At 45.5% G+C, this 18,452-nt stretch overlaps 1 protein-coding gene across 1 annotated transcript in view; it reads left to right on the top strand.

The window, feature by feature from the left end:
* LOC116667777 overlaps positions 1–18,452 on the top strand; it is a 193,371-nt gene that overhangs the window by 157,815 nt on the left and 17,104 nt on the right. Inside the window, exons 8-9 of the mRNA XM_032493796.1 lie at positions 5,638–5,773; positions 18,257–18,342. The gene's annotated coding sequence lies outside the window, so the exon portion shown is untranslated. The remainder of the gene's footprint in view (positions 1–5,637; positions 5,774–18,256; positions 18,343–18,452) is intronic.

Below are 18,452 nucleotides of genomic sequence, written 5' to 3' on the forward strand. Positions count from 1 at the left end.
AAAAAAAAAATCTTATTCAGCTGGCATTAGATAAATAAAAATAACCTAAATTTGGTTCAGTGAGCTGCAGTGAGAGAAATATGTGCTGAATAAATTCTTCTTTCCCACAGGGTCACTTCTCCAACTCCATGCACTTTACTTCTGTTCTTTTAAGCTAAAGCTAATGAATATGAGTACTGTGAATACTGCTACTGAAAAAATGGTAATAGTAAAAATAGTAAAAAAATGGACAGAAGACCTGAATAGACATTTTTCCAAAGAAGACATACAGATGACCAACAGGCACATGAAAAAAAATGCTCAATGTCATTAATTATCAGGAAAATGTAAATTAAAACCACAATGTGATATCACCTCACACTTATCAGAATGGCTCTCATCTAAAAGAACATAAATAAAAAATGTTGGTGAGGATGTGGAGAAAAGTGAACCCTAGTACACTGTGGGTGGGAGTGTCACTGTGGAAAACAAGAGGGAGGCTTCTCAAAAAGCTAAAAAATAAAACTACACTATGACCTAGCACTTTCACTTCTAGGTATATATCACCACCCCCAAAACCCCCAAACATTAATTTGAAAATATATATGCACCCCAGTGTTCATAGCAGCATTAATCACAATAGCCAAGGTATGGATGCAACCTGTGTCCATCAACAGATGACTGGATAAAGAAGATGTGGTATGTGTACACACAGTGGAATACTACTCAGCCACAAAAAAGAATGAAACTTTCCCATCTGCAACAACATGGATGGACTTGGAGGGTATTATGCTGAGTGAAATAAGTCAGACAGAGAAAGACATACTGTATGATATCACTTATATGTGGAATCTAAAAAATAAAACTAACTAGTGAGTACAAAAAAGAAACAGACTCACAGACATGAAGAACAAACTAGTGGTTACCAATGGGGAGAGGGACGAGGGGAGAAGCAAGATAGGGGTAAGGGCTTAAGAAGTACAAATGACTGTGATTAAAACAAATAAACGACTATGGTTAAAACAAATAAACGACATGGATATATTGTACAACACAGGGAAGAGAGCCAATATTTCATAGTAACTATAAATGGGGTATAACCTTAAAAAATTGTGAATCACTGTGTTGTACACCTGTCCCTTATATACTGTTGTACATCAACTAACTATATCTCAATAAAAAATAGTAATAGGGAACATGAGGATGTGCCCATCTAGGCTTGTTGCCTCTAGAAATGGGTATTATTATCGTTCCCATTTTACAGATGAGGAAATAGGCTTAGAGCGTGTTAAGTAAATTGCCGGACGTCACAGGCTAATAATAGTGGGAGAGCAGTGTCCACATCCAGGGCTCTGCCAAGTTCTCATCTTTTTGGCAGACTCCAAAGCTGACCATCTGCTAACCCTTCCCTATAATGAAACTGTTCATCGAAATAGGACCCCTTCCCATGCTTCTCTGCACATCAGTAAGAACTTTAGCAGAAAGTCAGCCATCAGGGAAGGGACTTGCTCTGTTTTGATCATAACCACATCCGTGCTTAGCAGATGTTCCAGAATCAGGGCCCCTCCACACGTGCGGTTAACCTTCTGTAGTCGCCACCTTGAAATGCTTAATAATCTTACCTTTGAATTTGTGTTTTGTGGGTGAAGTCTGGGGAGACAACGAAACTGGGGCAGGACACTTGGCATCTGGACTCACATGTGGACACACCTCCAGTGCCACCTCTGCACCTCCTCGCTTCCTTGGGGTCTTGGCTGCCCACTCGCCACCCTTCCTGCCCTGGGTGGTGACTGGTTATGTGGTGGGGGTGAGCGGAGACCTCTGATTCAGGCTAGGGTCTAAGCGTGGCATGGAAGGGTCCAGGCTGGGTGTGAGTGCCTGTGGTGTCTCCATCAGGGGCTTGGCAGCAGGCTGCCTCCCCCAGACCAGCAGCTCCACGGTACATTCAGGGGGCGACTCCCGTGGCAAGCCTCTCATCCACACCTGATCCAGGTGCCACGTGCAAGTTGGTGTGGAGGTTACAGGACCTCGGAGGACTTACCTGTCCCCACCCAGGGCACGACACGTCAGGCACCATGCCGCCCAGCACGTCTTGGATTGGGACCCTACCTCCTGTGAGCATGCCCATTTTCCCAAGAGCACCCCTGTGCCCGTGGGAGCACATGTTCAATGGCAAAGTTAAATTAAATACACGTTAAATTAAAAACACTATGACAGATCAGGAGAGAAACCACAAAAGAGGGGAAAGTTTAATGGGCTGGTGCCTTTAACGGGCATGTTTCCCTGCATTTTGAATAGGGGTCACACATTTTCACTTTGCAAAAGGACCCACATATTATGCCGCTGGTCCTGTCAATAATCATGTATTAGGTTAATGATTTGGACTCTTGGAGATCAAAACTTTCCAGTCTCAAAGGGAAAAGGCATTAAGATCCAGAAACAGTAGCATCTTGCCCTGGGAAGTTTGCCTTCAGATGATATTGTCAAGGTAAAATGGATAAGAAAATTTTATACACCCGAGAACTTCTTGACAACCTCAGCTGGAAGGGGCCACTGAGGGACATCAAGGTGACGTCTCCCACAGTGAGAACTGTAGCTTCAACAGACACATTTACTTGTAAATGTTTATTATTTAGCTAGTGAAGGTTTTAAGTCAGTTCAGTCGCTTCTTGGTGTGGCTGTACCATTTTCTGGTTTGAGCCCATTTCCCTCGCCTCCCTGCTGGCCCCACGTGGCTGCGTTCACACCGTCTGTCACGCTCCCGCATGTGAGGCCTGGCCCCTGAAACACTCGTGTGCGCGTTTCTCCCGTCTCGACTGTCACACAGGGAAAGATCCATCCTGTTCCCTTTTAGGGCTGAAATTCTGTGAATCTGTTACTGAAGAGAGTTGATAATTACCATGACGTCTCCGAGAGGAGTAATTATTATAGAATGTGATCTTTTTACATTTTTATCTCCCTTACTGGACTAGGGACCTTTTTTTTTTTTTTTTTTTTTTTTAAGGACACGGTGTAGTCATAGTAGCCTGACTGTTGAAACAAATTAGCCTCAACAATCAGTGGCTTAATGCAATAATGTGTGTTTGGTTTTGGCTTTTTTTGCACTCAGGGCACAGTTAAGCATGATTTACTCCACACAGCCATTCAGGGTCCCGGGTTCTTCCATCCTGTCATTTCTTTATTCTCTGGGCTCATCGGAATCCGAGTTTATCAGTATTTGGCTGGTAGGTGGGTAAAACAGCGCCCCCTAAGGGATTATGAGAAAAGTGTTTAGGTGTCAGGCCCGGAAGGACCAGGAAGAGAAAGAAACAGGGTCTGGTGCTGCCCTGGGCTTGTGTTAGCTATTACGGTGAAGTTCTTGCGCTGTTTTCTTTGTATACATGATGCTTGGCACCTCACAAGTATTCAGTAAATATTTTCCAGTTGAAGAAAGTAAACGAGGTGGGGTTAAATAGGAGGGGTGCATTCCTTTAGCAAAAGATAAGTTCTGATCTGGGTAAATTTAGACAGAGGAGGTATTCAGTATAAAATAAGCTGCAAGGATGTATTGTTCAACATGGGGAATATAGCCAATATTTTATAATAACTATAAATGGAGTGTAACCTTTAAAAACTGGGAATCACTATAGTGTACACTTGTAACTTATTTAATATTGAACATCAGCTATTCTGCAATAAGAAAAGAATAAAATGAGAGGAGGCTGTTATTTAAAGAAAACGAGAATTCAGAGTTGACTGGAACTGTTGATTTGTGTTTGTCCTCGGATCCAATGACTAAGTGAAAGCTGTGTGTACAGAGTTAGACTCTTCTACCCCATTTGCTTTTCCTCATTTAGTGATTGCTTTTTCTGCTATTAGATTCCTTGCTGCTGCAAAGAATATGCCAAAGGTTTTCCAAATTCTGATCCTGTCCTTTTCTGTGGTGTCATCGATTGCCTTAAAAACACTTGCACTCTGCAAGACACTAATGGCTCAGCAGTGAATAATCAACTTCAACTTGGCTTTAGGACAAAGCAAATGCCACACAGATATACACTTCAATGACGTAGCTTTCCTAAAACGAGCGGGACCCTAAGCGGTGGGGGACAATACAAATGCAGTACCTTTGCTGTAGTAGCAGAAACTCGTCTTCATTCACACACTCAGGTGTGCCGGAATTACTCCCTCTGCATTTCCCCAGGTCCCTTTAAATCAATGTCATTTTCTCCTCTGAGTGCTCGTCCTATCTGTCTGGTGCAAAGTTTCATTTTGGGCATCACTGGAGCCTGAAACTACTTCCGAGATAAGACCAGAAAGCAGGAGAATTCTTGGGACCCAGAACCAGGAGAAGGTCCTCTAATTTTAGTTTATCCCAGTTCCCCCTGAGCTCCTTGATGCTCAAACCAAAGCCCGGATGCTCTCGGCTCTCCTGTGATGCCTGTGCGTAGGGCATCTTGGCCTGTGCTCAACGCCTCAGGGGTCCAGCCTCCCAAAAACACTATGTGGCCATCTCATGTGAAGTCTTGCCTACGTGGAGGTGTTCAGGGAGTCGAGGCTGGGAGTTGCTGGTGGTGAGGAAGACAATCAACAACTATTAGTCAGGTTTGGTGTCACTGCCTTGATTGGTGCTAAGGCACCGTCAGTTTGCCCCGAATTGCTTTTGCAACATCCGTGCAAATGTCACTGTGGTGGCTGTGCACAGGCAGACATCAGCTAAATTGGTCTTGCTAAGGAGTAGTTTAGGGAGACAAATTTCGTAGTACCTAAGAATCTAAGTTCCCAGCATGGTAGAAGAAGTCTGAGTCTAAGCTGTGTGATATTAAAGCAGGGAAAGCCAGTGTTGACTGGGGTAGGGATAAGTCCAAGCTCAGTAGAAGCAAGGAGCCTGAAGATCCTTTGACCCAACACCCAAACTTGGATTCCTCCAGCTCAGTTCTCCCACTTGCCTTTTCTGCTCCATTTCATTCACCCGTCACAAGAATGATAATTATGTAGTTATATTACATTATAATTACCTAATCTAATTTTAGTTGTCAGCTCTGAACACGAAAGTAGCAGGAACAGACTTTAGAAGCTCAGACATTGCTTTCTTTACCCACAAAATAATCGTGGTCATTTCATAAGGACTCAAGCTTGCATTTCGCAAGGATGTTGGATGTCAAACACTACCAAACGTTTAAAAGCCTCGCTAAGAAATTAGATTTCACACATTGGATCACTTGGTAATAGTAATGAAAACAACAATATCTTGTACCTGTAGCAGGGCAGTGATACAGCATGCCAGTTTGGTCAGTCATCAGTGCTCAGTGTAATAGGGAGAAAATAGCTTATTATTAATCCCATTTTGTGGAAGGGTAGACTGAAAAATGATGTGATCTGCCCACCGTCATCTGTTTATTCAGTGGCAGAAACGGAACCACAGTCCAGGCCATTGTCTAAAAGCCTTTAATCCTTTCTGTTCTCTGTTTAGATGTATTTTGAGTCTATTTAATTGTATTGTTTGTATTTTCCCATTAGCTCAAGGACAACATCTTAGCCGAACATCTGGATTTAATATTCTTTCCACAAACTCTGTAGAGTCTGTTCATTTGGATAAAGGGTTTTGTCAACAGCTAACCCTTCAGACTGCCTCTCAGGAAAACAAAGACAAGACAGTACAGACCTTTTTTTTTTTTTTAGTAGCCAAGGAATCTAAGTTACGTTGTGTTTCTGCGGAATGAATCACCTGCAGTCAAGACAGACCACTGGAGCGACCTCTATGTCTTTAAGCACCAGCCATTTCCAGATCCAGAAAGGAGAAGGAGTCATCACTGAGGTTGTGTGTTCATGTCATAACCCTGATCAGGCGTCAATAGAATGGAGACGGTTTCAGGAGGTCTGGGATTCCAACGTGTTTTCAGGGCCAGGCAAAGATCTGGAGTCTGAGCATCGTGGGAAGACCAAGAGAATCTCAGTCTCCTGATGGAGGAGGAGGGTGGAGGGCAATGCATGGAGTCACAGGTAGGTCTACCAGCAGGTGCTGTTCACGGGGCCAGGAGGGCAAGCTGGGCAGCACGACAGTGAAATGGCTTGAGCCACAATCTCTGACTTGAGCCCCTTACATTTACTTGGGAAGATATGATGCAGCGAGTCGGTGTTACAGCCACGACTGCAACCTGGGCAGTCCAGCTCCGGACCTCCAAGCACTTAATGGCCCCTGGCATAATTGGTAAGGGTGTTAAGAGAGGTGGTAATTGAGTACCACACTGGAGCAGGAAGAGGGAGAGAGGCAGGCAGATGCCCTTCTGCCTGCAGGGAATAAGGAAGGTGCCATGGAGAGGTGCGTTTGAACTGGGCTTGGGTCCCAGGAAAATTCTGATAGATGGAGAGCAGAATGTGAGTGATGGGAAAACCCCACCTGAAATGGGGTTTTGGCGTGCATGTCTGAAACATCGAGGGAGAATCTGGCTTTGAGCTCAGCTGGATCAGGGCTCTCTTGCAGCACTGTAAGGGAGGAAAAGGAAACTTTTTCCTTTACCCTCCTAGGTTCTCCAGCTGGAGCCCTACAAATTAGACTGACAAAAACAGATTAACAAGAGAAAACTAGAGTGTATTAATATGTGTAGTGTGCATACACTCGGCGAAACTCAGTGATGAGTAACTCAAAGGGGTGATTAGAACTTGGGGCTCATACAGCATCTTAACAAAGAGCAATACATTTGTGGAGAAGTGACAAGACAAGGGAAAAGGCTTTAGACTTCCAAGGGCAGCAAATTCCGGGCAGGAAAATATAGGAAAACTAATGGAAGAAGGTGTGTTTGTGCAGGTCCAGCTCAGCGCCAACTTTTCGTCTTTTTCATAGCCATGAAACTTCCCCAGAAGGAGATTTATGGCAATCCTCATTTCTCAGAAGTTTCTGCTTTTTAGCCAGATAAGGGAAGCTCCAAGAAGGCTTCTTTCTGCATCTGTTGATGTTCATTTTCCTCCAACTCAAAATATCCTTATGCCAGGATGGCATATTCGGGGATGGCATATGTCCCCACAGCATCTTCAGGTCCTGAGTTCTTACTCTCTCTTGGCTCTGTTTTTGGCCATGTTGCCCTCCAGGCAGACGCTCTCCTCTCAGCAGCAAGAGGATTGCAGCAGACCGTCTCCAGGACTGCATTCTTAACCACTGCATCAGACTTCCTCTTGTGTAAAAGAGCCTAGAATTTATCCTGAGAAGAGAAGGTTTTGTGTGGAAATAATAAGTCAATTGTCTGTATGTTTCTGTACCCCAACATTAGAATATCTGTATTCAGTAGTCTGAGTCTACCTTCATACTTGCTCCAGCCTTAAGCTACTCTGGACTATGTGAGTGTGTAGGTGGGACTCCAAGAGGGGACACATTCAGAGCCATTCGATGGGAAACCAAAGGACCTGGTCCATGCATTCTGGAGGTCCTCTAGTAGCAAGGCAGACCAAGTAATCAAGACTTGTGATAAACTTGCAGGCAAACAATAGAGCCAACTGCTTGAGAATTGAATTTGATGAGTTGAAGTTAGGCTTTGAGAATTTACATTTGTGGAGTTCAAACAAACAAACAAAACCCTGTGCATGGCAGGATTCTGTAACTAGCTTCCATTTGCTCATTTTATATGCACTGATTATCCAGTAAAGCCAGATTAGTCCACCCTGAAGATTTTTTAATGGCCAATTAGATTGTTTTTCTCCAGTTGCATAGTAGTTTTCATCTAATCTGCAGAGAGGAGCACCACTCTACCAAAATGTTCTCATCCCACAAACAGGGAGCCATTTAAATGCACGCGGATTCCACCAGGCACCAAAGACACGGTTTCTGACCCTCATTAGGGGCAAACTGGGAAGGAAGGAATGACTGGTCACTGTGGAATCATGGTTGAGAGTCAGTTCAGAGGCTGAATTCAGAATTTCAGAACATGCCTTCCTTCTTACTGTCGTCTGGCATTAGATGACTGAATTCCTTTAAACGATGACAAAACAGAGTCCAGGGCCCAGCTCCTGAGCAAACAATTTTCTCCCTCATCTAGTAGTTAGAACTGGAATTTATTTGCAATCCTGGCTGTTTCAGGATCTCTGCTGCTGTTGTGTCCACAGAGAGTTTCAGGGAGGGTGATGGCTGAGGGTGCTGGTTCTGGACTCACAAGACCTGGGTTTGATTTCCAGTTCCACCACATAACCAGCTGTACCAGTATGGCAAGTATCTTACCTTCCTAAACCTCCGTTTACCCAAATATAAAACGGAGACTACAACAGTACCACATTTATCAGGTCATTAAATAATATAAAAGGGATAAGACCACAGCACCCCAGTTATGCCGCGTTGGCATAAGGATTACTTTGAGCTGAAGGCAATTGAGAAGCAGACAGCTTTGTCCTAAACCCAGGGCATAAATTTCCCTTTGTGAAGGTGGCCCTCTGCCCAACACTCTCATACCAAGAGGGTGACTCTTAATCACTGGAGACAACTCTAGACTCTTAGCCCTGAGATGGCACCGAAGGGAATCTGTCTTATAAACTTGACTTAAATGAGCAACACTTATCTTCCATTCGTTTTCAGCACCTTCCCACAGGTCACCACTCCTGGAAGCTCAAATCCTTTTCCTTTTGTTTTGTCATGTCTTGGCATTTATCACTCTTTGTTAAAATGGTATATAAGCCTCCAGGTTTGACTGCCTCTTTGGAGTTTTTACTTCATTTCTGTAAGACCTCCTCTGGTCGTAGGAAATAAATCTTTTCCTCCTCTTGCTAATCTGCCTTTTATCCACTTCTTTTCCAGGGTCTCAGCCTCTGAACCTAAGAGGGTAGAGGAAAAGGTGTTTTTCTCCTCCTCGATATCACATAATCATAAAGTTTTATCCCCTAGAATGGTACATGCTCTCAGTTCATATGGGTGGTTTCTTCCTGCTCAGGGAATACCCAACACTGGAAGTTACAAACATTATCCTTGATTCATTTCTGGCCAATTCTACTTTTTTCCTAAAGGTGGCCTCTAAGTTAGCTTCAGCAGCCTGCGAAGCAAATTATTATCTTTTCCATAACATTATTCATGTTTAACATTTATTGGAATTTACATACAGCCATCCAGGGATTCCAACACCACTTGCTGAAGAGACTGTCTTTACTCCATTGCATGTTCTTGCCTCCTTAGTCAAAGATTCATGAAACTAGAACACTCCCTCACACCATACACAAAAATAAACTCAAAATGGCTTAAAGGCTTAAACATGAGACAAGACACTATAAGCCTCTTAGAAGAAAACATAGGCAACACATTGTATGACATAAATCTCAGCAATGTTCTCCCAGGGCTGTCCACCCAGGCAACAGAAATAAAAGCAAAAATAAACAAATGGGCCCTAATTAAACTTACAAGCTTTTGCACAGCAAAGGAAAAACAAACAAACAAAAGGACAGCCTATGGAATGGGAGAAAATATTTGCAAAAGATGAGACTGGCAAGGGCTTGATTTCCAGAATATATAAACAGCTCATACAACTTAATAATAAAAAAACAAACAACCCAATCCAAAAATGGGCAGAAGATGTAAACAAGCAATTCTCCAATGAAGACATACAAATGGCCAAGAGGCACATGAAAAAATGCTCAATGACGTTTACTGGGAGCTTAGCGTGTGCTGAGCCACCAGTGAAAGGCAAGCCCTGTCACTGTCCCGATTTACAGATGAGGAAACCAAGACTCAAGAGATGCGAAACAGCTTCTTGAAGGTTGCGTGGCCTGCATGGCTAATTAGTATGTTATACCACCTCCCTAGTGATGGAGTAAAGACAGAAAGCAGAAGAAAAGATAAGAAAGGAGGCGAAGGAAAAAACTCTATAGAAATGCTCTCTTGTAGAACTATGCCCTTGCATTTGGCTGGTACTTAAATATTTGCTAAATGAATGATCGATGTGAAATAAAATTATATGAACAGCCAATGAGGCCAGTCCTTCTCCTGGCTCTTCAGCTATATCAATAGTATGAGAAAAGGCCACCCCGAACTTTGTCAATATTGATTGCCATCCATTTATCTTTAAGGCATCGTCTATCAGGCAATCACATGAAATTGCTCTGTGTGTCACATTATGTTTACATCTTTCTCTTCCTCCTCGCCCCGTGTAATCTAGATGATAGACCAGCTGGCTGAGTAGATTAAAATCCTCTTCTGCTCCACTCTTAATGCAGCTCTGTGATTTCATTCTATAAGCAAGGTTGGATGGAGTGTTTGTGAAAATGTAGTGAAATCTCTTGGAACAAAATGTGATTGCTTTTGCAGTCATTCTGCCCCAAAGCACATTTATAAGCTAGTAAGTTCCATGTTGTTCCTTTGAAATTCTTGTTTCCATCAGCCACGCACAGAGCTCTGGAAGATGAGATTATTTGAATAACTACTTGAAAGTCATTTGCTGACACTTTGCGCTGATTTCCCTGGGCCTAGCGGTTCGAGTTTCTTCAGATTAAAGATTTCCATTAGCGGTTAAGTAAAGCCTTCTGTCCTTGACCTTGAAATTAAAAGAGATGAGACTGTGGCCCTGGGCCGCGTTTCTACATAGGTCAGAATTCAGTCTGATTGCCTGCAGAACCTCTGTATGTTAATAGAGAGCCCACATTTACACTGTGGTAGGATTTCACTATAACCAGCATCAAAAGATCTCAGAAAACCCTTTCTAGACAATTCCATGCCGAAGATTGCCTCTTGCCTTTGTTTATATTGCTCTCTCTTCTTGCCGACTGAGGAATCTTAGGCCATCATGAGGCGTCACATTTTCGCTACTCAGTGAAGTTCGGCAGAAGCCAGAGGGAATCAATGTAGAGAAACGCGCTGTCAGAAGAGGTGCTGGTCCTCGAGAGATCTGTCGACCACAAGATCCAGCAAATTCTGCTCGCTGGGCTCACAAAGCAAGGGGAGGGTGTGTTTGAGGAAAAAATGTCCCAACAGCTGCAGGAAACTGAGCCCAGGAGACAACAACAGTAAAGACAAGCGTTTATGGAAAATATAACCATGCTCCTAGGCTCAGCAATGAATGGCATTTCCATTCAGAATAATGGAAACACAGACTCTGAATGGTTATTCAGCTTTGATATCAACACGCTGCAGGATGGGGTAGAAGGTAAGACGGCTAGAATCCTTGGACACTTTAGAGCCTAACACTAATGAATGAGAGCAGCAGGGGAAAAAAAAAGAACCCAGTTCAAGAATAAAGAGCTTAAAGAATAGAAAGTCGTTGCCTCTAGAGAGTGAAATGGGTATGCGTGAGAGAACCCTAGCTTCAGCAATAAATTGAGTTCCACTCAACTTCTGAAATCACCTTCATGTACTACTGTGATAAAACAACATTTAAAAAAATGAAACACCGTTCAGTTCCTTACATCGGCGCATTGGGAAATCAGCACTACGAGCTTCTCACTCCCCGGCCACAGCAGCACCCGGCCTGCACGCTCCACGCTGGGGAGCCCTTGGCACCGTGCAACCTGAAAACCGCGTAACTGGGGCGGCGGGTTCCCCTGGGCGAGCGTGACCATGGAGGTCTGTTTTCAGCATTTCTTGGGTTTCTGCACACACAGGCGTCACAGACAGGCGATGGTGGATAGTTTTGTTGAAGGAGGAATTATTTGGTAACATTGAAATAGTTTGCAATAAGAGACAAATATTTGCAACAAGAGGCTCGGTCGTTAAGGGAAGGTGGCCCTTTCAATTGCCACCTGTGGCCGTAAATTTGCATTCTAAGTGAAGGGGAAAACGAAGTAGTGAAATGTGAACCGACTTCTGGTTTGAAGAGATGGGTAACAGCTCCCCCGCGGGAGCCGATACAACTCCTCTCTTGAATTCGGTCGCATTTCTTCGTTGTTTCTTTGCACATACCCCGCTTCGCAGAAGCAATGAAAGATTTTTATTTCTCTCTGTGCTTCTTCCTTAGTTACATACCAGAGGCCTTACCTGAAACTGGAACTCTTGGGGGGAGGCTGTTCCAAACAGAAAGACCGAAAGCTCAGAGCAGAGATTCCCTGATGACAAAGGCTTTTAAAGCCAGTGAAACAGAGAACTGTGTAAAACGGCCGAAGGGTCAGCTGCAAGCCGGTGCCCTGCCCTCCAGCCCGGGGTAGCGTCCATGGGGAGAGAGACACGGCTAGCACTGCCTGCAGCCAGGTAAACGATGCCGATTCTCAACCCAGCAGTCTGGGGGTGGGGTTGGGAAGTTAGGCCTGGGCTGCAGGAGCACACCTGACCTGCATGCCAGGCCTCCCTGTGGCTCAGCTCGGGGTGGAGGGGCAGCTGTTCAGTCCACGCTCCCAGTCTCCTCCACGTCAGGAGGACAGATGGGGATGGAAGATACAGTTTGCTGGCTACTGCAGTCACTCTGCCCATGGAACTTATATCAAAGAACCAACGCAGCCCCTGGGTGGCAGAGGGGGTGGGGGAACATTCACATTCCTCACCACAGAGCAGAAATCAGTTGGTCTGTGTTCAGTTCTCACCTCCACTCCTTCCCCTCTTATAACATCAGTCTAGTCAGCGCTAGTAAATGTCTGCTATGAAGCAAAAGCTTCGTAATTGTTAGCAAATGTTGGAGTCACTGAATCTTTGGGGGCCTCTGTGGCTCTATATTAAAAAGAAGGAGGTTGGTGTCTTGGTCATAATGTTGCCTACTGTTATTTATTGAGCAATTACTATGTGCTGGGCACGTTGCGAGTCAATTAAATCTTTTAGTCGACACAAAAACCGTATCTCCTTTAACATACACGAAAATCGAAGCAGAGAGAGGTTAAGTAATTGGCTGAAAGTTTATCATCTGGTCAGACGCAGAACCAGGATTCAAAACTTCAAAGCCCATGCGTCTACCCACTTTGCTTTTGTCAGCATCTAGCTTACATTATTACCACGAGCATTCTCGTTTTGCCAATTATCATCAATGGGAAGCCGTTTAATCTCTTCTTCCAGTTGTATGAATACCGCCCACGTTAACTTCTCATAGATTCTCAATGTATCCGTCAGTACTTAAACCTCCAAACACCTGCCGAAGCCAAACACGAGAAATCAGGAATTTTGTACCTACCTGTGGATAAAGTGGAGATGGATAGCAAGTGAGTTGGACAACAGAATCACCAACCCAAATACGCCAACGGGCGTCACTACGGAGCAGACCTAACAGGACGCAAGGACTGGGCACACGCAGCTGGGCACCGCAGGGCCAGCGCTCTGAAATGGACAGACCGGACACGTAACTTCCCTGAGCGACGGCCCGGGCCGAGAGCGGACGCATGCAGAGGAGCTCCCATCAGGCGGGAAGGAAAGCACAGGACTTGGACTTAGAGGACTGAATGGGGGTCTTTCTGGCTGCGCAACCCTGGACAAGTCTGTTTTCCTCACTGAACCACCTGCCTCCCCTTCTGCAGAGTGGGGATGTGTCGAGGACCTCACGGGCTCGTGCTGAGGATTGAAGGGCTTGACAAGGAAAGTATTTGGCAAACTCTAAAGACTTGCTACTCAGAGTGGCTACGCCCACCAGCCGCTCCAGCATCGCTCAGGAGTTTGTGAGCAAGGCTGATCTCAGGCCCCACCCCAGACCTATGAGTCAGGTTTCAACAGGAGCCCCATGTGAGTCACATGCACATTAAATTTGAGGAGCCCTGCTCCAAGGCAGTGAATGCATGCGGCCTGTTGTTATGTGGGGCTCTGCTTTCCTTACATATGCTGCCAATGAAATATGAGATGGCTGAAGTGACAGGACTTGGCCTTCTCAAAGGTTTCAACACCCTCCTTCCCTGGGTCCTGATGAGGGTGCCAGGAGTGGGGCCACAGTCACCACCATGTGGCCAAGCAGCTTATTCCTGGAGAGCAGTTCCGCTGGCTCTGGAAGGGACCACCTGAGAGAGGCACTGCCTTGTAAAATCCTTGGCCCTTTTTGGGCTGGGAGAACCAATAAAACGCAAACCTGCATATGCAAAGCTCTCTCAGCCCCGGGAAAGGTTGTTAAATATGAGTCTGAGCATGAGTAGCAGTCAAATTGGAGTTGAAGTGGGTTTTACTCTTTCCTGCTCGGAGTCCCCAAGAGCAGCAGCTACAGGCAGGAACTCAGGCTGGGAGGGCTCCCTGCCCTCAGTGCCTCCTGTTACGTCCTTGTTGTGCACGGAGACATGTGACGGGGCTTCACGGATGCCTGTCAAACTGGGTTGACTGTCTATCAGCTTCCTAACCGGAAGAAGATCTTTAAGACAACCGTGAACCTGCCAGGACAAGAGAGGTTGGATGGATAGTAAGGTAAGAACTCCTTGACATCTGGCTAATTAGGGGGTTCAGGACGTGCTCCCCCGAAACACGGCACCTTGGGATATTGAATATTTTAAACTGAAGGAGTTTCTGGAAAAACAGGTCTTGCTAAGTCTCCCCCAGTTGGCTACACTGACCTGACCTACCATATTTCTACACGACTCTCCACTCTTCGTCAAACCCAGCATAAAAATACTCAGGTGTTCATTTCCTTATGCAAGCCCCCGTATCATGTAAAATTTATACAAAATACATTTGTTCACTTTTCTCCACTTTACCTGTCTTTGTCGGTTTAATTTTCAGACCCAGCCAGGGACCCCAAAGGGGTCAAGGAAAACTGTTTTTCCCTCCCTTTCAGTAGCTTAACTCTGTTTTATGTGTATAAATGCACATATGTCAGTGTTGCTTTTTTTTCACCCCTGTTATCATTTCCTCCATCTTCCATTCCGCTGGTCAAAGATCAACCAAGTGAACACATGCATTTTAATAACCTGTCAAAATGTCATAATGGAAACAGGACGATTCCATTTGTAAATCACTACTGACAAAAAAAAAATTCTTTGCATTTCAAACATGTTTCAAATAGATGTCCTCAACTTGGTTTGTTTGAGAGATACTCTGTTCCATAAAGTCTGTAACTAAGACGTGAATGACAAACTAAAGCACATTAATGATTAGTGCACAGACTTAAACAATTGTGCATTGTTCCAAAACTTCAAGGGTCAGAGAACTGTGGCGTGCAGAAATGCGCCAGGGAGGGGACCATCTCCCAGGTGGAGAAAGTCTCCACTGGAGACTATCCCAGGTGGCATGATGTCTTGCTCAGGAACCCTGCTAGTCTAAATTGTTTGTTTTTGCTCTTGCTGCAAAAGAAAGTGAAGCAAGTGCATGGAAGGGCCAGTCTTGCCCTCTCCTCGGGCACCGATTACGTGGAGTCAGGCGTAGAGTTGTCTGGGAGGACATGGTTGTCAAGATAACTTCCAGGCGCAGAGCGTGGGAGCTTAGGTAGAGCTGTGTGTGTCCGGGGATCCGTCTGCTCTTCCAGGAAGGTACGTGAATTGATCTCACTCTCCCTCAGAGGAAGGATTATATAAAGCTCTACTCGAGAACAGTGGAAAGTTTGTCAGAAGGTGCCCATTTATTTACATTTTGTTATGAATCTATATTCACCTATGAGTCAAGCATCTCTGGCCGTGGGGTGAGTTCCAGGGTCTTTTAAATGAGAGACAAGGGGGCTTGTTCTAGGGGAAGCAAGTACAGATCCACAAGTTTGGTTCTAGGACAGAAAGCAGCCCACTCAGAAGTGTTTTAATGAAGTCATCCCCTGATCCAAGTGATTCAATCAAGGCTGACTCCTCGGAAGAGGAGGCTGCTCCTCCCCCAAAAGCTGCCTCAAGCACAGGTTTCATGGAGGACAAGTGGTGGCAGACAGAGCTCTCAGCACAGGCTTGGCAGAGGCTGTCAAGGGGCAGAGGCTGAGGGCCAGTGGTCTCGTCGGCCTTGGTGGGTGAACCACAGACCTTGGCAGTGGTAGTGACCAGGATAACTCACCAAGGAGCCACAAAAGAGAAAAGGAGAGTGGCAGCTGTTACATCACAATCAAGGATGAATGACATACCCTTGGGGACTCGGAGAACTAGTTAAGGTAGAATTTAACCAGGTGGGACCAGGGGTGGGGTTGGGGTAGGGGCGGTGTGTCCAGCACAGCAGGTTGCAGCGAAGACAGAGAAATACAATGAACTTTTGCTTCCCTCTCCCCAGCCCAAGACTGGAGGGATGTGGGAACAAAGCATAGAATAAGTTTGTAGAAGCACGAGCTGTAAATCTGAGACTCAGCCATCCGTGCTCACAGAAGGCCCAGAGGGGGTCCTTTTAGCAAGACACCACCATTCAGTTGGCCGCGCTTACTACTCCAGCTTACAAATCATACCTTTCATTGTCGTTGTTGGATTCGCTTTTATTTTTAATCCTCTCTTCTTCTCCAGACACAATGGCACTACTTATTTCTGGTAAAATAGTATACGCCAATTCTAGCACAGCTAAAATTAATAATAAAACAGTCAATTTAATAAAAATGGATAGTACAGAAAAGATAATACTACAGTACTATCATTTGAAGGGAAAAAAAAAAAATCAAATTTTCAAGCCACCTCAGCTGCTGCCAAAGCTTGTGCAGCTGATAAGCCACACAGATGCCCGGAGCTCAGGGTCTACCGGTCTTCAACCGTTTTTTCCACTGAACTTGCCCCAATAGAATTCTCACCCCTGCTCACTTCTTCATTAATGGCCAGCAGTGCATTATCCAAGATCCATAGTTACGTGCAATGGGATGATAATCATTTCTATCTCTCAGAAATGTTAGGGATCATATGAGACAGAGAGGTTATACTGAGGATAGTTACCATTTCTTTCCCTCCCACATCCCCTGCTTAGAGAATCTATCCACCCCTACCCCCAGCCTAAAAGGGCAGCCCTGCAAGCCACACGGCCCTCTTCCCTGGCCCCAGTGGATTCAATGCCAGGGGAACAGCTGAGTCCGGCTGGACCAGTCAGATTCCCTTTCGCAGAAATTTGAAATTTGAGAGCCTGAGTCATTTTGCCCTGGAGAACGAAGCTGGAAGGTGATGGAGTCTTGGGGTCTGAGACTACATTTGGGGTTAGACATGATGGGTGGTAGCAAATGCATGGATGGAGAAGTTGGTCTGCAGAAAGAATGAAGTGGCCTTTCAGAGAGAAACAGGTGAGACATTGTGTATTCCTCCAAAGAGAAGGACAGATGGTGCGAGAAACTTCTAGCAACTGTCTAGTTTTCGGAAAGCTCAGCTCAAACATACTCCCTACATTTGGTAGTGTAATTCTTCTACATTCTGATATAACAAACCCACTGTTCTATACTTACTTTAAGGAAATTTTTGTTGTTTGCAAAAAAAAAAAAAAAAGAGCAGAGAAATATGTGTAAGATCATAAAATGGAAACACCATAAAAAAAAGGAGATTAGTTTTGTCCTTGATTGTCACCTAGAACATAAGGAACACTAGGGAAAGGAGGCCGCCAGCCAAGAGCAGCTCTGGGTCCATCCTCCCACCCCTGAAGGTGACCAACACTTCATAAATAAGGCACCAGGCTCTGGAGTCAGCTGATATAACACCCTGTGTGGAAAAATGTTCAGCGATTCTCTGTAAGGGCTGGTGGTCATTACAACTCTTTTGGCTCTGTGGCAGAATCCAAATTTAACCCAGCTAAAGCAAGGTGGAAATGCATTAGATCACCTCATTGCCAAGTCAGTGGGAGGGGGCGGATGGGAAGGGAGCAGACACCAGGCGTGGGAATCCATCCTCCTCTCTCGGCTCCACTCTCCTTTGCGTTAGCTGCATTCCCAGGCACGCAGTCCACCCGGAGGATAAGACGGCCCCAGCAGCTCCAGGCCCTCTCCCACCAGCTCAAGAACGCCCACGGAGTCTCGCTCTGTGCTTACAATTCCAGTCAAACTCCCAGGGATGGTTCTGATGGGCTTGACTGGGTCACATGCACACACTCAGCCAATCACTGTTGATGAGGGGATGCACTATTTTCCTTGCTCAGGCCTGGTTCTTCTCTGGAGTGAGGGAGGGAAGGCGGGAGTGGTACCGCCTCACTTGATTCATGGGGATTGAGAGCTGGGCAAGATGGTCGCCAAAAGACAATCAGCAGGTGCTGTAACCAAAATAAGAAGGATGGCATCCTGGGAGAACTTTTAAGGGATACCATGAGCCTGAGCCCCTGAGACTTAAAAATGAGAAGTAAGCTTTCTTTAGCAAGGAGAACATCTTTATTTGAAAATGGGCAGAGTGACCAAGAGACTTGTGGGTGCATGCTTCACACAGCCCAGCCCTTGCCCGCTGCACAAATAGTTATCAAGCCCCTACCGCGGAGAGACGGCGGTACCTGCCGATGAGTCAGTCCCTGTCCTGGGCTCAGCCGCCCCACCCCGTCTCACTGCCAGTTCCCTGAGTCATCCCAGGCCTCACCCAACGTGTTTTGTCTTTCCCACAGGTTCCTTGAATCCCCTGGGACAGATGGGCAGCCTTGGAGCTGAGAAAAGGAAGGAGTGTCTCAGAAGGAGGAGTGCCTGCCTTCCTGTAAGCAAAGCTGCAGAGGAGCTGGCGCACGTGGGTGGGGGTTGGTTGCTCATTATTCACCTTGCAGTTCCTGGTGCATTTAAAATCAGATGCTTTCTTACTACAAAATT

The sequence above is a fragment of the Camelus ferus genome, chromosome 12 (genome assembly GCF_009834535.1).
Source record: "Camelus ferus isolate YT-003-E chromosome 12, BCGSAC_Cfer_1.0, whole genome shotgun sequence".
NCBI lineage: Eukaryota > Metazoa > Chordata > Mammalia > Artiodactyla > Camelidae > Camelus > Camelus ferus.